The sequence below is a fragment of the Nomia melanderi genome, chromosome 9 (genome assembly GCF_051020985.1).
Source record: "Nomia melanderi isolate GNS246 chromosome 9, iyNomMela1, whole genome shotgun sequence".
Lineage (NCBI taxonomy): Eukaryota > Metazoa > Arthropoda > Insecta > Hymenoptera > Halictidae > Nomia > Nomia melanderi.
The window spans coordinates 6,024,554-6,043,148 of NC_135007.1; the positions used below are offsets into that span (position 1 = coordinate 6,024,554).

General features: G+C 38.8%; 1 protein-coding gene across 10 annotated transcripts in view; it reads right to left on the reverse strand.

Annotated features, from left to right (window-relative positions):
- The window catches only part of Sesn (Sestrin), a 319,665-nt gene extending 301,097 nt beyond the window's left edge, over positions 1-18,568 (reverse strand). For 4 of the 10 annotated variants that reach the window (XM_031986584.2, XM_031986582.2, XM_031986583.2 and 1 more), the window contains exon 1: positions 18,159-18,568. The gene's annotated coding sequence lies outside the window, so the exon portion shown is untranslated. Of the gene's footprint in view, positions 1-14,591; positions 14,731-16,164; positions 16,329-18,158 lie in introns of those variants that run through there. The other 6 variants (XM_031986594.2, XM_031986586.2, XM_031986590.2 and 3 more) reach the window with 3 other exon arrangements.
- Between the last annotated feature and the right edge of the window lie 27 nt (positions 18,569-18,595).

An 18,595-nucleotide genomic window follows, 5' to 3' on the forward strand; every position in this document is an offset into this window, starting at 1 on the left:
CATCAGACTTTCAATATTCGGTTCAGTAGAATGTATTCAGGTTGTTCATTAAATGTGGAAAAAAGTAAAAGGGTATGAGGACTTCGACGTTTTCTAAAATTACAACATGATTTACAACGTACAGTTCTAAAATATCAGATTATACGAAGGTAAAACCGATGGAGCATATTAACACATTCGCGGACAGTAAAAATTTTAATGAGCCGCAAAAATAGAAAAAATGCAAATGCCGTACTCCGAGGGTTAAAGTGCATAATAATTTAAAAAAATTACGGCTATATAGAATTAAATTCATGACAATGTGGCTTATAAATTTCAATGTTATAGCATTCATGTCATTCTGCATCACAATGAAAATGAATGCTATAGCATTCACGTCCGCGAACGTGTTAAAGACGATAAATAATGTCTTGTTTACAAAAATTATACAGGTATTAGATCGTGAATTTCGTACCTTTCCGATAAAAGATTCTAAGAAGCTAATTCATTACCGCACGTATCGCTGAATTTAGTAATCGGAACTTACCATTACTGCATGTGAGAAGCACTGTGCTTAAGAAAAAGAAACAACTTTTTGCGATAGCACTGGTCACGCGAGGCGACACTTCACATTTTTCTTGTCTCTAAAGAATAACAAACAAGCAGAAAATAAAGAATTTAACTACGAAGTAGTAACTACACGGAAACAAATAAATGCCACGTTCTCAGTTACAATCGACGATTCGATCAGAACAGTCCGCAGAAAAAACTCATTTCATTACGAAACGTCCAGTAAGAATAATTGCTGAAACACTACTTATTATATAAACATGTGCATAAAACTAAACTGAATGAAAAACTGTTGGTTAACTTGTCCACAAAGTATAACGCATGAAAATATAATACCCATCCCTTATATTCACTTGTTACAACGCAGGCTTCATTAACATATAAAAAGTAAAAGAAACAGGCTGCAAAAGACGTAAGATTAATAGACGAAATTCATTTTCGTTTTACTACGATCTTCAAACCGTACTCCATGAATATGCATGAACACTTGTAATATAGTTGTAACGTACACCGTTTGTGTAGATACAGGACTAAGGTAAATATCAGTACCCATGAATTGTGGGCCATTTTCGACACCGTTATCTAAGACGAGAAACTGTAATAAACGCCTAGCATCCGCAGATCTCTTAACTCTTGCAAAACACTGATGTTTAACGACCCACATCCATAATCATACAATTTTCTACGTGTGCTTGCGACCGTTTTCTCCAACAATAAAAAGACTTTGCAATCTAAATTAGCATCCAGAAACTAAGGAATCGGATAAAGCTCGTAAAAAAGCGGAATGAATTCATAAAGTAACAAAAGAAATTAACAGACTGCAACTTCGAGGCTAAAGAATCGATTGAAACCGTTTTCTTTCTTTCTTTTTCTTCAATTAAAGATGTCGAACGATCACAAAAATTCGCGACGCCATTTATGGATCGATCTGTACATCCGTGTCCGGAATAAAAATGTGCGTTCGCGCGAACAATCGTACATCGGTCGCGCGAAGAGGAGGCGCATCGTATATACGGAGAATTAAACAATCGGCCGATTGTTATCGGGCGTGACGTCTAATAAATATGCAACGGGAATGTAAGCTACAACGAGCCGGCCCGAACCGGCCGAACAAAAACATCGGAGGGTGTCCCGGAAATTGTTTAATGGCATCGGTAGCTCTCGGACACGCAGACAGCCTCCGAAAATTTCTACCTAGTGAGTACGCGATTCAAAAGCGAGTCCAATTTCAGCGCAAACAATGACGTTAACGTTTATTGCGTTCGCCGAGCAACGAGTTGCCCGGGCGCCGCGCCGCCTACCGTGTTCAATTGACTGTAATTGCAAACTCATTAAAAAGAAGAAAAAAGATGAGGAGACCGTCAATGTCAAGGCTTGCCCGGTTTTTTTGCTCGTTAAACGGGAAATGCGAGTGGCACGTTTTCTTCATCGCCGTCTCGTAACCGTGCAACTGGAAAACATCGCGAGCGACTGGATTGGAAATGTTGAAACGAGGGCTGGGCCACTGGCTCGCTTTGAATCTTTGAACTTTAATTATTTCCTGTTGGCCGAACGCTCCATTGGCGAATTAAAAAAAAAAGCATACTAAATAATTTCTGCGACGATCGAATCGATTATCTCTGCAGCCCGAAGACAATGCCGGTGTGCTGATTCAGAGGCGGAGGCTGCAAGGACACCCCAAGGCTAACTTCGATTAGTGCTTTTTTTAATCTTACACAACTTTTTTTTAATCTACGTGACGGTCAATATGTTTCGAGAGAGTAGTCAACGACTCCTCGGTGAAAGGTCATGCAAGGTCACGAATCGAAAAGTGGGTTAACCTTGAGGAGACTTTAATTCACCCTACCTAGAAAGTAATTAAATCCTTTGTGAAATATTCGTGAACGTAAAAGCCTTTCTTATGCTTTTTCGAGGTCTATAGTTGCACCAATGAAAAAGCATACGTTGTTAAAGAAGAAAACGTGGTAAATATCGGAGCTTGTAGCCGAGGAATAGAAACAGAATATAAACTATGCATGCAATAGAAACTATGCATGCAAAGAAAAATTTCCAATCGTATCTTTCGGAGTCTAGATTATATAATATAAAGGACTCTGTCCAAAACAATCACCCGAAGTTTTGATGAACACATTCACTGCAGAGTCGATTCAGTGGAAAGGCAACCACATTCGTACTTTCATAAACAGTAACTAACTCTTAACCATTAAGCGGACAAAGATGAAAGAAAATCCAGGCACTGAGAGAAACAGCAAGAAACCTATATTGGACATGTTTAGCCAATTAACACTTTGTTGACCGGCAAATTTACGCAGAAGATATTCCATGTCTCCGGTTATTATTCCATAATTAAATATGAAAGTGAAACAACCTAAAGAAACTTCAATGTACTTTATTTACACAGAATGAATTGAACTGAAACTTTGGACATATCTTTTAGATAACTTTGAATGTTTTGCTTTTGCAATATTCTACATGCAATGCAATGCAAGTGCAAACACAAGTTAACTCGTGACCGGTTAACAATGTGTTAATAGAGATCCTTCGGTAACATTTCTCCACGCGTTCTCAAGGAACAAAGCTCAGAAAAAAAAGGAATTCGTAATGCTTAGAAAAGAAGAACGCGGCGACAGGAGGTCCAGTCACTTGCAAACCTGCTGGAACCGAGAGTTTTCGCGTTGAAAAACACGAGACCGATCGAAACGAAATTTTCAAGGGTCGGCGGGGATCGGAAACGAGCGCTCGGGGCTTCCGGCCGGCGAAAAATAGTCTTGCCTGGCGTGTCTCGGTAACTCGAACGAAACCAATTCGCCCGGGACGGGCTTTAATCGCGTTTCAAGCGAGAATAAACGACCCAACCTCGACGATCCTCTCGCGTGCATCGACTAGTCGGCCGGTCAGGCAGGCAGGCAGGCAGGCAGGCAGGCAGGTAGGTAGGTAGGCAGGCAAGGTAGGCAGGCACAGGCCGGGGCTACTACGGTGCGCCCGCGATCAAGTTCAACGACCGTAAATTTTATTTACGAAAATCCAGCACCGGCCTGCCTCCATAGAAGCCTAACCCGTAGAGCCAAGTGAGTTCCACTTGACGCGAGTTTAACACGCCTATCGACCCGCCACCGGGGATCATATAAAAGGGGGCCTCCGCGATTTGCTTAAGCAAACCTAACGGTCTGATACTCCGGTCACGATTCAACGGAAAGAAACATGTAGGATCGATCGCGAGCTTCGTCCGTTCCGCTTCCACAGACCACTCCTTTAACCGACTAAAAACGAATTATCTTGCGACAGCCGATGGTATTATTATACTGGATGTCCTCTAACCGGTGGCAGTTTTCTTAGACTTGGGTTCGAACGTATAGAGTATTGTAAAATGTTCGTTCTTCGATGTTCATCTCTAATGAACACCATTTTTCTTTCTGTTGGAGGACTTTTGGGTTTGCATTGTTAATAGAATTAACTTTCCTTTATTCTTTGCTAGCTTATTAATATTAAAAATGTATGTATTATACGATTTTATATAGAGTGACTGTGATTAATTGACTGTGATCAATGATTCAAATGACGAAAGTGTGTTTCTGTGTGGAAAGATAGAATGCAAAATAATATTTTTCCATCTGTATCATCGTTTTCTGAAAAACTGAGCGCGAATATGTATGGAACACATGTGCACAGGATTAATTTGTGATTAAATATAGATGATAGAATCGATGGCGAGTTATTCTACATGCAAACAAAATCAAGTTTCAACGTGTTCTGTTGGCAATTAGTCAAACCCAGGAGTGCTCGATGAACGTTCAAACTGGATTTCTGTGAAAACGAAGTTTCAAACGAAAAATGTTATGGATCGTGATAGCCAAATACGCTTCACGTATTTTCAATTTTAATTTTCGTTGAAAGGCAATTTTAAATGAAAGAATTTCATTCTGTGTTTGTTACTTACTTTTCATACAGAATTAACCTTTCCTATTGTGCCATCAGTTAGAGGACACCCTTTATTTACAAAACTCTGTTCAGTCTTAATGGAATCTTTGTGATCCTATTGTGTGTGGAATAATCGAGTCCAGAGAGACCCAAATCTGCTTAACTCGAGGTTAGATTCTGAAAATGAATTTGCTTGACATGTGTACCTATTCAAGCAAATTGAATTTAAAAATACGATTGATAAGACAGTAATCATATTTCAGATAATGTAAAACTAATCTTACAAATTTACAACAGTCCCACTTGCAAAACTACAAAAAGTATTTCAAACCTTAACCTATGAAAACTGTTTATTATTCTCATTATTCGCACAATACCAATTAAATACGAGTAAGAATTATTTTAAATAAATTACTTTACGATAGACGCATATATGATACAATTTATGCTGCTAAAAATATTATTCTAGCACTAGATCGAACAACATTCGAGCAAATAAGCAATGATGTAAAAAATACTTAAGTTCTCTAAATAAAGTGGTATAGGAACATTAGTAAGGTGCATTATAATAATGTTTCCATAAAAATGCATATTTTTAGCATCACGTCAGTGAAAATCAACATAAACTGTTAGAAAGTTATAGTTACACTGAGTTTCATAACTCAACTATTTAAATTTCAAACAACAGTGTAGCAGTGAAATATGCAAAACTTCGCCCCGCATTTCAATAACAACATTAAGTTTGCTAATTACCATAAGAAACGTAGTTAAATGCACATTTCCTGTTAAACGTTGGCACATGGTGACAAGCATAACGAAAAATACGATGTTTCGTAAAAACTGTACGCTTTGCGGACCGACCGTTGCCTCATGTTGGCGTAAATATAGTCGATTCAGCTTGAACAGTCTCGAGACTATATTTATGCAAGACCTTCAATGAAGATGCCAGTTATCCGATAATAATATTATAACAGAACGCAATTTTCGAAACTCCACGTCGAGTCCCATGAATATTTCCGTAAAATATGTTAGAAGAAACTGTTTAAAAAGAAGAACATCTCAAGAAGAAGATACACGCTGCGATGCCTCAAAAACCCTCCCAACTTTCTTTTCGTGTCTCGCAGCTTCATTAACGTTCCGGGGCTTATTAACATTGAAGCAACCGTCGCGCGTAACCACGGACCGAGATTTACTTAAAAGGATGCAAGGGCTTATGAAATGGTCTGACGTAACGCATACGAAGGCGGTCTCTCGAACTTGAGGTCGGTAAATCAATCTCCTCTCCGCCGCTTGTATCCGATGTCTCGAGCCCCGGCAACGTAGATGGGTACGGCAAGAGCTCAGGGCTCGAGTGGACAAACAATAATTTCTATAAATAAAGCCAGGCGTTAACGTCGCCGCCGATTGAGAAACACTGGAGGTTAGTCAGTACCAACGGGTAACCGCTCGCAGACAGCGAGGCGCACAACGGCCGTTCCGTTCGCGCAATACTGTGTCACTCGAGATTGAATAATCGCGTTTCACGATTTAAAAAGCGCGATCGATATGGTGCGGCGCGGCACGACGCGCGTTCTCCGTGGGGCTCGATAACCGATAACGCTACCCCGATAAACTTGGGCACTCGGACTCTCCGCAGATCGAGTTTCGAATCGACAAGTTCCCTTTTTTCAGCGTGTTAACCCTTTGCACTGCTAATAGCTTATAGCTAATTAATTTTTCTTACAAATAACTCTCTATGATTTCATGTATTTCATTTTAAATAAACTCGAAAATATAATTGATTAATAAGATTTCTTTTAACACATTCCGTGTAATCGGAAATATCAGTTATATTTTGTTTATAAACTGTTTGACTTTTTTAAATAAAACATTAAATTATATTTGAGTTTTTGGTGATTTTTATATATTTTGATATCATTTCTTTATGTTTCCGCTGCCTTACAACGTATACTGGTACCCGTACCCACATGTCTTACAAAAATATTTGCTTATAAAAATAGGCATGTACCAAAAATGGTATACGTGACATTCAACGTGTTGAACGATCTTTTTTATAAACTACATTGATCGTGGCGTTGGAACTTTGCTGAGATGTAATGTTTATGGATTTCTTAATTTTTTTACTGGAGAAAGAGGAAATTTCAATAGATAAAGGAACTTTCATTGTATGTAGTTTAGAAATGTCGAGCAAGAATCGACATGGGAGTGTGAATACTGAAAAACTGGAAACACGATTGAGTCAAAGATCTGAAATGTTATCGAAAAAATTCATTTTTTAAGTAGAAAAGATTGCTATCTGAATTTGAATAACGCGATGATCAAATTGATTAGCCAGTTAACTTCGTTTGACGAGTATATACGTTATTTTAAAGCTTGAAATGATACTAAGTCTTTCTTCTTTATTTTGCTTTGATTTTTCATTAAAATATACCCCAGGTGTATTCGTCCTATGTTTGACGAGTGCACACTTCATTTTTTGATCTTACTGCGCGCAAAACGAAAGATTTTTCAAACTAAATTCCACAGTTAACAGGTTAATTAATAGATCTTTCTTTTACGATCGACACAAAATTTCAGAGACCTTTCTGATCGACCTGTTGTCTTTTCAGGATCGAGGTGAAATTTCAAAAGGCTCTTTGATTATAGCGACCTATCCGCGAAGATCATAAGTCACCGAGCATTTTCTTCATTGTTATAGATTTCGGTGCGCGGCGTTATGAACAACTGCAATTACCATTTAACTGCGCCTGCCCATGAGTAATTACCATTTATTTGCATGCGGAATAATGATTTAATGATAGCGTTCTGGCAGCGCTCGATTCATCAACCAGCCGCGCTGCAACTAGGCTAAGGAGTGAAAGAGGAAAAGCAAGGTGGAAAACTGCGAGACAAACGTGGTTACCGGGTTTCGCGAAACGATGCGATGGCGGCGTAGCGCGGCGCAGCGCGCCTCTCCACCGGAAGGCACGATTAAAAAATTAATAGAGAGACCCGTTGTAATTATACTACGGACGTTCCTGCCGTGTACGAATGTGCGAAACGCGATGAAGCGGGAAGCTTTAATGAAGCTTAACGAAGTGTTATTTCATCTGTAGCCAAATAAAATCCTTTACGGGAAGGAATGAGTTTCTGCTCGACCTCCGTCTTTACGAAACGATGAAGGAGTACGTTCAATGAAGCGTCCGTTAGGTTGGGTTTGGGTATTTGTAATGACTCATTGCAAAGAGATGAAAGACTTTGAATGGTCTGATGTTGAATTATTCATCGATTTTTTATCGAGAAATGGGAATATTGAAATATTTCATTATGTGTTCATAATTACTTCGAGTTGTTTGAATGTTCGAAAGATGGAATGATATATTTGAAAAGTAATGTTAACAATCGTATTCAGTTGAAAAAGTTATTCAATGATCAAGTAAGTTCATTAATTAATCAATTCAATGATTAACGAATCAGTACTGATTTCATTAATTAAATTACTACTTTCATAGGAGTTATCAGAGTGCTGGTTAAACTATGGATTTTACGATTTCATGTTTTTGTAAAATTTACACGTGTAAAATGAAATACAATAGAGTATGATTCCGTTTTCATTCTCATTTCTTTGTGTTATAAATGTTGTACAACAGATATGTCTTAAACGCATATAAAAATCTGAAAAATTAAAATAACACCTACATAAATTGGAGGCGATTCGTTTTAATAATATAGATAGAGAATCCTATCGCTCGAACATTTCGTTACTCGTCGGACTTGAAACAGCTGCAGTGAAATAAGTCGCTCATGAGCAGACCGTGTTCTCCTGATCTTTTAAATACATGGCAATGATGTCTCCCTTGTACAATCCAAAAACTTTACTTATTATTTTAATATGTAGTCTGAGAATTCTAGGAGAAACCAGACTAATACCAGATATCATTTTTAAAACGGTTTAACGTGTTTCCGCGTCATTGCAATAGCGTGTAGTCATCATTTGCATTGGTCCATTAACGAAATATAACAGCGGTACACAGCTATCTATGCATTTATCAGAATGGTGCTTTTAATGAACTGCAATTTCAATTCCTTTCTTACTCCATTAATTCTGAAGATAGGATATTTTATTCTGAAGATCCCAGATATTTGCTGAAATTCACCGTTCCCATAATCGTTTCTTAATGCATGTTTTCTTCTACATTCATTTACATGTTTGATGTATACATTTGCATGTTCCACACACCTATCCCGCAGTTATTTTTAACCAATGAAAATAATCGTTATTACTGAATCCTTTGCAAAATTATTTCGAAACAAACTCGGTATTGAATATTACTCCAATCTCTACATGTTTCACAGAATATGTAACATTCACTTATAATATTTACAATAACAATTCGCAATATTAAAATACGAACATATTACAAATTTACAATATTAATTATAAATATACTTTCAGTGTTTCTCAAATGTTCTATATAAATCAGTAACATGAAATCATCAAATATAATTAAATTTAGCAAATGATGTAGATACAAGTTTAATAATAAAGAATCGCTAATAGTTCGAACCACAAAGTGTTACCATTAGCCACATTATTATCACTTCAACCGGAAAAGAACCAAAACAAATCTTTTTTGTCTCGCAAGGTAAACCAACCGACTATCGAATTTCCATAAAACAATACGTTTCCCGTCCAACGTAGGGTGGACTCAAACTTACGATCGATACCGTATCTACCCTCCGCAGAATAAAGATAAAAATAAACGCCACGATCAACAAAAAAAAGTTCCTGCCCGTGAATAGCTCTCTCGGCCCGATGAAACGAGCGATCGGCTCTCCGGACCTCGGCCGGAGACCATATTGTCCCAAAACAACGCTCAGGGAACAACAAATTCGATCCGAAAGTCTCTTCGGCCGCGTTTTCCAACGTAACTAAACGACGACAGTTTCGCCATTTAGTCAATCAGTGAATTTAATCTGTTAACTGTTGAATTTAATTTGAAAAATCTCTGATAATGCACGCAATGAAATCAAATAATGAAGTGTATACTCGTCTAACACAGGCAAAATGCACCTATAATATATTGTGATGAAAAACTAAAGCAAAACGAAGAAGAATTGCATGTTCATCTAAAAAAATAAATAATCGATTGTTGAAAAAATTAGTATCATTTTGATTTTAAGATGATGTGTATACTCATCGAACGCAGTTAACTGGTTAACTGCTTTAATCCTTTGCTGACGAGAATTGTTTAAACTTACGAAAACTTGTCCACAAAAAAGCTGAGTTATGTATTAAAACCTTAAACGCGAGAAAAACAGAATACCACATATTAATCTCTCGTTATTTGAATAATTAAATTATTTATTTGCAGCTTTCAAATTTAGATATAAAAACTTAAAGTCGCCATTATGGTATTCAATTGCAAAGAGTTAATTCGATCTTTTCTAAAACTGCTATCTTTAATTTGCATCGTTAGTGCATGTGCGCGCGCAATTTACTTGGTCATATCACCAGAACGACTATATGCGAGCATTCACATTGTAACGGTGATACTGAAATTTGGTCATAGTACATTTTTCATTTTGTCGTATGATGAAAGTGAGTTAACTAAATAAACGAAATTATCAGGATATCTTATAAGCCACCTAAGTAGCCAAGTATATACTTAGGTATCTTATGAGATAGTTAAGATCAGAGTTAGTTTAAAGGGGACGAGTCTATTAATAGAAAATGTAGACTCAGTAATATTTGTTATACAAAAACAAAGACGTCCAATTTAAAATAACACCTTAATTATTTCATTGTTTATCCCGGAAACATAAAGAATATTTCAAAAGATATTCGAGTAATATGAGTAGAGTACTCAAGTAAAACGTACCAAGTATCTGAGTACTTATGTAAGTAGAAAGAAAAATCCTTCTCTAAAGGATCTTAATAAGTTAACCCCTTGTCCTATGATTTCTTTCACTGTTTCAATTGTATTTCATAAAACTACTTTACCATTAAAAATTCAGAAGAAAAGAATTAGACGTTTATTCCATGTCTACGTTTACTGCAAAGGTTAAAAATTGATAATAGACACTATTTCATTTACTTCAGGAATACATAAATAACAGTTATTTGTCGAATTCGTTTAAAAATGTTCACTGTGAATCCGACTCGATATTATAAAAAAATAAAGTACCAGCATTCTGAAATTTGAATGAACATCTCTCTACTTTATATTCCATGCACTCGTATTTGTCAGAAATGCGTAAAATCTGCTGTCTGCTCACTAGATTCCCACTTATACTCAGGTCATTTTTGTTTACCCATGTATTTCACGAGTAACTCGGGTATATAGCAGTGTATTTCATAAATAACAGCTCTAGTTTCCAGGGAAATGCGCCAGCGAGCGGAGAACGCGACGCGACGTCGAATCGCGTGCCCGGTGCGGCCCGGAACTCGTAATTCGAAATCATTAGGCTCGCGGGGGACCGCAATTCCGCGTCGGTGACGCAGCGCGCGCGCGCGCCATTTTTTTCCACGCTTTCGTGAAACCAACGATCGACCAACAGAAGGAGACTTTTGTGGGCTAAAGTAACGCGCGCCGGCCACTCGAAACGAAAAAGCGGTCGATGCCGAGGCGCAATGGGGATAATTTCGGTTTATCTTTCTGCTTGGCGCGACACGACACGATGCTGTTTCCGTTTTCCGATATGGAGGAAACGGGAGCCTAAAGCGGACAAGGTTACGAGCTGATCGAAGTTTCGCTAGAAGAGGATTCGAGTTCGATGTATACCGAAGTTCGACGAAATGCGATCTGATTACATATTAACCCTCGCTGAACGAATGCTGGAACATTTCGAGCAGTATCCGTTGGTGTATTTATTTATTTATTTAGTTACTTATTTATTGATTTATTTACTTATTCATTTATTTGTTTATTTATTTATGGCTAGGTATAAAATTTGTATAGGAACATATACAAGATGTCCAATTTTAATCTATAAATGTAATCTCTGGAACTAACATTATTTAACAAATCTTTCAAATGCAATTGTTTCTGTCTGAAAAATGTGTCTCCTGTAAGTATGGAGTACATTCGGTAATTTATACTGAATTATATAATTTATTAAATTCAGTTATTTAATATTTGCCTACTTATTGATTTCCTTATGAGATTCTATATGTAATTGCGAATGAATTACAAGATGCATAATGAGGAGTACGTGCCAAATTGAACATAATATATCTTTTTAAAACCTACGTAAAATCTACCTTGGGACAAAATAGATATTCATTTTCCGAATGTTAAGGCTAATGATTAAAATGTCACTTTCAATTCATTTGCAAATTATTATTCTGTAATTGTTAATTATGTCTCACTGTAATTACCTCGATTTTATTTGCAGCTTAGTAACAATCGACGATTATACAAGATAATTTATACCTGAATCAACAATTAAATCTGAATCGTCGTCAGTGATGTGTAATTACATTTTACTGAATATCTTATGAATTACATTTTACCTATCTCTGGTATATACTCGCTAATCCGAGAATTCGAGGTTTTGTTCGCGGAATGATGAAGCATTTTAGTCGTGCATTATTGTACAAATAATCCATCGTAACTGTATATGGATCTAGTATCTCTTATTTAAGCAAGATCTGAATTTTCTAAGCGAATTGAAGTGGCACGAAGATAAGATCGTGTTCGATACTCAAGCACAGATGTTATTAAACTAGAGGTTAAATCGCGTAAATTCAAATTGTATACTGATAGATTATATGGGGTTGGAAAACTGGATCGCTGAGTAATGTACATTAGTCCTGACGGTACGCCTGGTTCTCGAATTATGTAAACATGCTTTTTTAATTTATTTATTTAATTTATTTATTTATTGAACGCATAAAATCCGTTCGGCTTGGGAAACTAATTTCCATATGAATAATATCGGAAACAATTTTTACAATTTCGGAACCAAATGTTTGAATTTGTACCATTTAATTCTATTTCGCACAAGAAAAGAATAGTTTTTCTTATACCAAGTTGTTTTAGAAGGTTAATTATTTAGTATAAATTGTTTGGTTATTTTTTTGTAGAAAAAAACCATTTATTTAAAACATCTGAGTCTGTGGGTTTACCTAATAATTCCAATCGAATTCTTAGATAGTTAATCAAGTGAACGGTGTAACAAAGGTAGAATCTACTTAAAATCAATCTTTTCTTAAGTAAACCTCTCCTTGAAAATTTTCAAACCCATAAACGTACCGATCATTATCTTAGAAGTTCTCAAAAACCTCTCATTTAAAATATTTGAACCTGTATATACACCGAACAAGCCAGCAAGAATCCTAAGTTTGTTAGCAAAACAGCCGGTACAACAAAGGGAGAATCTGCTTGTAATAAATCCATGTTCCAACAGATTCTCTTCTTTAAAACCTTCAAACTTATGAATGCGCCTTACAATGTCGTACAAATTCTCAAGAACTTCTCATTGAAAATCTTTAAACTTGTAATTACATCGAACAACCCAGCAAGAATTCTAAGTTTGCAGACCCAACGGCCGGTGTAACAAAGGAAGAATCGACTTGCAATAAATCTTTAACATGTTCAAATTTGCGAATGCATTGAAGGATATCGTACTCAGAAACCTGTTACTTAAAATTTCCGAACCTGTAGATACACCACACAATCCAGCAGAAACTCTAAATTCACCAAACGACTGATGTAGGATAAGCAAAATCCACTCACAATAAGGTTACTCTAAAAAATCTTCTTCCCTAAAATTGTCAAATTTGTGAATCAACTGAACAGTATTGTTCTCGAAACCCTGTCATTTAAAATTGTTGAACCCGCTGATACGTCAAACAGTCCAGCATGAATCCTAAGCTCGCTAACCAAATGGCCGGTGCGACAAAGGAAAAATCTACTGGCAACAAACCTAATATCCCCCGGTACCCCTGATGCACGAACGAGCCCAGCGTGTTCACGTTACGAATAGCCGATTACCGTCATTCTGTTCTATAGGGAACGCTCCGCCGTGTGGTACAATGTTTGCAATTAACCGGCCGGTTGTTGAATTGGTTTTAAACGGTATCCTTCGCACGACTCAATTCCGCGCGGTCGTGGTCGCAACAACACGCTATATAAATGAGAATTTTATTACGGCTAGCAAGATTCGTCGACGGTGGGGATAAAAAGAGAAACAGAAAGGGACAGAAAGAAAGAAAGAAAAAGAAAGAAGAATAAGAAGGAGAAAGAGAGGATAAAACGAAAAGAAGGAACAGTAGCAACGGTAGCAGCGTGGCTCTCTTATTTCATTAGCCAATCGAGCACAAATAAGAAGTAGCGGAGCGGAGTCTGAAGCCAGGTGACTCACGCCGAGTCGAGCTAGCACGCGAGGCCCGATTGCTTGTAAATAGCGATACATATTATATGCGGCCACGGGCACAGCGTCTGAACTATAGGCCCCCTTAGACATCGCGTGGCCGACCGACCGTTTTGCAAACTGCAATAACTATGGAACTTTTGCATTTCATCCGCGGGCCCCTGCCTATTGTCGACTTCGCGTGAAACTTTCCCGAACGTACGCGAATTATTCACGGCGACCCGTGGCACCGAGTTTCACGGGGAAAACTAACTTTAAAAGGGTATTCTCGCTAGGAGACCAGACGAATCGACGTCCTCGGACAATTTTATTAGAGCCGTCTTTGGGAAATTGGACGAGAAAAATTGGGAGAATATTGAAATCGATCGAGATCAAGAAAACACAGGTATCCACTGCGGAAAGAGAACGTTGGATAGCTAAAGAGAAGATTAGTTGATTCGTTGTCGGTGTATACTTCAATGGTTTTGTTCATTTTTTTGTTTAGTCTACTAGATTCCAGAATTTTATGCTTATGAAAGGTTTGTATTAGTAAGAATTCAAAGTTTTATACATTTTATACATTCCTACAAGATTAATCAAAGCAAATCGTCTTTATTCCTCGTTGATTATACTCCTACGAGAATTGGCTGGTTAATTTGTTAAAGTCAATTTTCTAGATGCAATGTTTCCCATAGAGTGGTTATTATCCTCAAAACCAATTACAACGTTGATTAGATATTTGAAAGGGCAATAAATTAAATATGTTTTTGTAGATTTGATACCAGTACCTTTGTAGTTTTCTAAGACAGATTTTTCGTTCCGCTTCTCAATGAGAATATCCTCTCGATTGCGCCTAGATCAACCACGTGTAGCTTATTTATCACTGTATTGTTCGTACTATCACCACCGTACCCCAACAATGTAGAACACAATTAAAAGGAAGTTTAGTCTCTCCAATTGGACGTGCTTAGAAACTCAATACGAATTCAAACATCGATGTAAAATGTCCTTGGGACTGCTTGAGCTAGAACGCTGAATTCTAATTGTTACAATGAGATTCTATCGGTGTAAAGAAATACGAAGATAATATTATTAAAATTATGATTTTATTAGGTATTTTAATCTTTTTAATCTTAACCATTCGCACTCTGACTATTTTTGTACATTCATTAATTTTTATGCACTGTTCAGGCCAATGGGATCTATAATAAAATAGAACATTAGTTTATACTGAATACAAACTTTATTACAGAGATTTGTCAATTAATTGTAAAATTTGTCAATTGGTTGTAAAATGTTGTAAAATATAGTAAAATTAGTATTATAATTTATATATGTATTATAACTTATTTACAAGAAATTTTCTTTCATAAATTTGACATCGATTTTCCTCTAACTTAATTTATGAAGTACCAATACAGAAATTAACTGAAAAATACACGAGAGTTAAACAAAATCTCGCCAGCAGAAGTAACATCCAACTTAACGTATAAAATCTATCGTTACACAGACTTCAATTCCAAAAGCAATTCTAAAACAATTAGAATCAGAGTGCAAAGGTTAAACATGTTGACTGCTGTGTCAGCCACCGGTGGTCGACGCCGTAATTAATTAGATCAGCCGATTCAAATAAACTGTAATATTTGGACACTTAGGTAAGCAAGTAAATTGGTACGGTTTCCACAACAGTTTGCTATCACATCAATCTCTATAATCGTCACTTTTAAGTAATCCTCTCCCAACACGACACATTCCTTTTATATTTCTTTTTTATAAATAGCTGCCCCGTGTTGCATTATTTATCTTCATTATCTCGACAGTTATTATCTCTAAATAGAGATAAATTAATAAGAGATAAATTAAAATTCCCCAAGTAAGTCCTGCAATAAATTCTACCTTAGATGTCAAAGTATACAGTCTCGCGAAAACAATTCTCCAGCAAATCCTTACATTAACAATTACACGCTGCTGAACCCGCAACCACAATAAAAAGTAATAAACATTCAAACGCAAATAACTGAATAACAACGAGAAAAGTACACAAAATACAAAATTCAATAATTCCATAAATTCCATCCTATTCTTACGGATAATACGAAAACCAGCCAGAGGCCAACGTGTTAAACATCCTAAATTCCGAGTATTGCCGCCAAAGTCCCCGAGCCACGCGGTGCAGAAACAGTAATTCACCGGAACAAGATCAAGGGTCCACGAAAAAGGCGTCGACCGGGAGTTAACTGGGGGCGACGTGCATCCGCGAGGTGGAACGGTTTCAAGCGTAGGGTGGCGGTCGGTCGGTCGGTTTGTCGGTTTGTCGGTCGAAGGGGGTGGCGGTGGGGTAATAGTGGCCAAGCGGTGTACCCTGAAAAATGTCGCGCGCGCCCGTTGCACTCCCGTTGCGCGTGTGTGCATCACCTTGAGACAGGCCGCGATCTCTAAACGCGGGTTGAACGCGCCGCAGGAGAGACGCACAAAGAAACGTCACGGGGGGAACTAGTTCGGTGAAGTCGAGCGAGCGTTCTCGGCCGCGACGGCGCGCGCGAGCTCGCTACGTGCAACCACGAACAATACTATATTCTAGGAGGAAACAGTGTAGAAGTAGGCGGAGGCAAAGGAGACGCGGGAATGGAGCGGCACACCGCGGCTCGTACACGGGGGTGGGGAGAAGAAGACAGCAAGAGGGCCCGGTGAAGCACGTGAAAGGCGATTTAAAGGGAAAAAGAAGGAGGTGGTATGGCCTTTTAAGAAAAAAAAGAGGAGAAGAACAAGCAGAAGAAAAAGAAGAAGGAGAAGAAGGAGAAGAAGAAAAAGAAGAAAAAGAAGAAGACGATGATGGCGATAAAGAGAGAAGACAACGATGGCGAAGACGACGAAGAAGAAGAGGAGAATGACGAAGACGACGAAGAAGAGGAGAATGAAGAAGGAAGGAACATGGCGAACCGGTCACAGAGTCCGTTCGTCAGCTGGGTGCTCAGCTGCAACCGGGCGCGCTGACCTCGGACGTGGTTTCACGGAAAACCAAGTGAATTTGCAAGCAATAACGGTGTCACGCAGCATACGCGTCCTTCTCTTGTCCGTGATTTAAACACGTTTTCGCGATGCTGTTCGCTCGTGCTATCTCACGCGCGGGTATGCAACTTTTCTCTGGTCCTACTCCTCTATCTCTTCCTCCATCTTATTTATCCCAGTTCCCCCTCCAGTTCTCATGGCAAGGAGTTCGAGGATTTTTAAATGCCAGTGACACACGAGGTTTCCTTTGACCCGGCAACACGCTCCGTAAACGCGGTCATCGGTCGCCTACGAGTGATCGAAAGTACACTCCGGTCGACTGACAGTTCAACGACATTCGCCTTTACCATCGCGCCAGGAACACGCTTTTCCTTCAGCGAACGTTCCGAGCGTGTACTGCCGGTCGTACACGCTTCGATCCGCGCGTTCGATTCGACGGGATTAGAATCGAACGGAACGGGACGGGACGGGACGGGACGGGTTGGGACAGAACGGTGTCCGGAATCGCGACCAACTGCTCGGTGCAATCCGTCTATATGGTTCGCGTTGTTACCAGAGCTCTGATCCTACCGGTGATCGTGTCGCGACGATCATAGATCAAACGAAAATCGATTTGTCAGAGACTACAAATATATGGATGATACATACCGGAATCGTTGATCGCGAGGATTTTATTTAGTATTCTTTATGAACATGTCAGGTACTTAAAAGACAACACGGATCACTGAGAAACACTGGTACCGTCAGATGATCCGGACAGTCTGATCGACATCTCGTTCGCGGGGACATCGTCTGTCACTTTTCGATTTCAATTCGACACTTGAATCGAAAATAATCGATGATAATTGAATCGAATAGACGAGAGGTCAATCAATGTTCGAATCAATTTTGAATTTTTTTGTTTCTTTTTTCTTTTTGAAAAATGATTGTAGCTTCTGCGAATGTCACTGGGAAATAGGTACACTGCGAGGACACTTGTAACATAGCGTAGAAACGAAAGACACTCACGAAATGTCACGATTTAGGCGAAAGAGGTTACTCGTATAGAAGAAGGAATCACCGCTCTGTGTCATAAGTAAACTGCACCGTATTTGCAGCGGCTAAGTACCACGAACCGCGAGGGAATCGGATGGCAGGAATCGAAACGAGAAGAAGAGGCAGAAGAATAGGAAGAGCGTTTTTGAAAGAAACACCGTAAACCGGTTGGTGCGTTCGTTCATCAGCTGAGAGGCCAGCTGAACCCAACGGCCGCTGTAACCTCAACTTTTCCAATAGGCTGTGTTTCGCCGGGAACGATTAATTGTCATCGCGGTTTAGCCTCGCTGATAGCGAAAACATTGAAATACCTTGGTGGACAGGTTTCATCGACGGGCGAACCACAGAACGCGCGAAAACACTTGCTTTTCGGAGATAAAACTTTTTGAAAGCCCACTCACAATGGAATCTTCCAGTAGACTGGCCGAGCCGGCAAGCCGTTCCCTCTTGCGTGCACATCCACCGTTTCGCGCAGTGTCCTGTCTTTTACACGACCGTAACCGTTTTTCATAGACCAATTTGATTTTCAGAGGTACGGAACACTCCGCGGTGAAGCTAGCCTCTCGTTTCGTCACGTTAGAAAAGCCTTATTTGCAGCAGAAACGCGGCGGTGCGCACACCGCTGACAGTTCTTGAGCTGTCACTTCACGACGACCGCGGACCTGCCGCCATCTTATGTCCCGGCCGGGAAACGCCGCTCCATTTGAAAGAACCGCTTTCTGACCACCTAGCAACAAGATCAATAGAC